This window comes from Anopheles coluzzii (assembly GCF_943734685.1).
Source record: "Anopheles coluzzii chromosome X unlocalized genomic scaffold, AcolN3 X_unloc_15, whole genome shotgun sequence".
NCBI lineage: Eukaryota > Metazoa > Arthropoda > Insecta > Diptera > Culicidae > Anopheles > Anopheles coluzzii.
Genome location: NW_026054442.1, coordinates 67,501 through 70,000, shown reverse-complemented (window position 1 = coordinate 70,000; position 2,500 = coordinate 67,501). Strand labels below are relative to the sequence as shown.

At 48.0% G+C, this 2,500-nt stretch overlaps 1 pseudogene; it reads right to left on the bottom strand.

Moving 5' to 3' along the window:
- The window catches only part of LOC125907732 (large subunit ribosomal RNA), a 9,200-nt pseudogene that overhangs the window by 3,278 nt on the left and 3,422 nt on the right, over positions 1–2,500 (bottom strand).

The window sequence follows — 2,500 nt, the reverse complement described above, 5'->3', positions numbered from 1 at the left end:
TCGTCGGACAGTCCGTTGACCTCCTCGATGTGTGCATTTAACCGTTGCACTATGATGCGTTCTAGACCTTTACCTGCCCCGTCTAATAGACAAATGGGGCGTACCGAACCCGGTTCCCCTGGTGGTTTGTTCGGCTTCGGTATTAACACCAACCTCTGCCTTTTCCACTCATCGGGGAACTTCGCGTTCTCTAAACAGCCTTGGTAAACCCTACAAAATGCATCGGTTGCAGTCAACATACCAACTTTCAGCGCCTCATTCGGGATACCATCTGGTCCCGGCGCCTTCTTGTTGGGTAGTCTCCTGGCAACCGCAAGAATCTCATCATTAGTAATTCTTTCAAACTCTCGTGGCTGATCAATACGATAATCAGGCCACACCGTGTTTGGGTGAGTAGGAAAAAGCTCGCTCACCACTTCCCTAAACTCGTCTAATGTCATAGTTCGGGGTCCAATCGAACCCTCGGCCACTTTCTTGAACGTATGATATACTATACCAAATGATGCGTTGTTCGCTGTTCCCAGGAACTCTTTCCACTTCCTCTGTCGGGTATGCTTGATCAATCGCTTGAGGGCATTCCGTGCCACCTTGAACTCGTCCCTAAAAGTAGAATAGAGATCAGTATTAAAAGCTCTTTGCGCTAACCGATCGCGGTGTTTGCACTCTTTGCGAAGTGCCTCAATCTCTAGCGTCCACCAAAATGCACTCTTGTTAGGAGTGTACCTCTTACGCTTGGTCATCGTCGCATTACACGCCGTGACAAGTATACGCATTAAGTCTTCGCTTGTTGTGACCTCGGTCTCAAAAGCGGCTTGCATCATAACTTCAAATATGTCTTTGCTAAAATACTTGATGCTCCATCCCGTTATGGGTCGGGACAGATTACGCACGCTTTGCGTCTCAAGATCTATGCGTATCGCACGATGATCCGAGTTCATATAGCTAGATAACACCTCCCACTTAAATGATCTTGCAACTGTTCTGCTCGCAAAAGTAAGATCAACTACAGACGTGCGCCCTGGTCCAACATAAGTTGGGGTGCTGCCGTCGTTCAATAAAATTGCGTCAATCTGCGCAAAGGTTGATAAGACCAACTCACCTCTTCGTTTCTGGGTTTCTCCACGCTCGCCAAGTTGGTTGTTCCAACTTACTGACCAAGCGTTGAAGTCCCCCCCGATAACGAATTTGTGGATACCGGTTACGGCCATTACCGTGTTATCCAACATGATCTGGAACTCTTCCGTACTAAATCTAGGTGGCGCGTAAACGCTAACCACTCGCATATCACCTATGTCAACTATCATTAAACCCTTCAGAGCCTTACTGACTACCTTAACTGGTAAGTCCGCGTTAACCACTACCGCTGCTGTGTTATCGTCATTGCGTAACACTTTGACGTTGGTTGTTGCCAGATACGGATCTGCAATCAACACTATATCCGCAGATTCTTCCCTAATCGTTTGCCACATTAACTGAAATGCAGCATAACTATGATTCTGGTTATGTTGTAGCAACCTAACCATTATGGTCTAATCGTTCGCCTTCGGGGACACATATAACTGCCCGTTGCGTGAGGGTTCTGTGACCTCGTACCGCAATCCAAACACTTGACAGAGTTGGTACAAGCTTGCTTCTTGTGTCCACTCAAACCGCATTTCCAGCACAGATTACTTCTGTCTGGTTCCCTACAATGATAGCTCGTATGGCCTACCTTCCAACACTTATAGCATTTCTGCTCCTCCATTACCTCACGGATATGGCATATCGACCAACCAACTTTCAGCTTTCCCAAATTCAGGAAGCTTTGAAAGTCTGGCAGCGATACGTTGATCCGTGCCCACTGCGTACCGGCCGCGCGGCCTTTCTTCATTTTGATACGATCTATTTCTATCTCGATGTTGAGCTGTGCTTTGACAGACTCCGCAACCTCCTCTGGGGTGGTAATTTCATCGAGATGCATGATCTCAATCATTTTAGAAGGAGCTAGCGTTCTCACTGACGCCTTGCCCTTCACCGCTTCCTTAACCTTTGGGGCAATTGCACTAGCAGAACTACCCTGCTTCAATTCTAGCAACATGCCTCCATTTTGGGCCCGTCGGACCTTAGAGATTGTCTCTCCAACCGATTTAAGAGCATCGGACTGCTTCATTTCCTTGAGCAATTTCGCCAGCTCCTCGGAAGTGCAGTCCGATATCAGCAGAGCCTCAGGCCGCTTCCTGGGCTTATTCTGCTTCTTCTTGCTCTTCTTCTTCTTCCTCTTATTAATCCTACCCTCATTAATATTCGGTCCGTTTCTCGGACTTGGAATATTTTCCACCGCTTCCCTAACAGGGGTCAACCTCGATGGTTGTTGTTGTTGTTGTTGCAATCTTTGCAACCCACTTGGACCAGGCTGTTGGTCATCAGCCACTGGTCTTCTGCCTTTTCGCGTTTGCGGCCCGAATCCATCGTTACCGTCAAACGACGTTTGCGTTTGACGGTCGAGGACCTGCTGCATGCG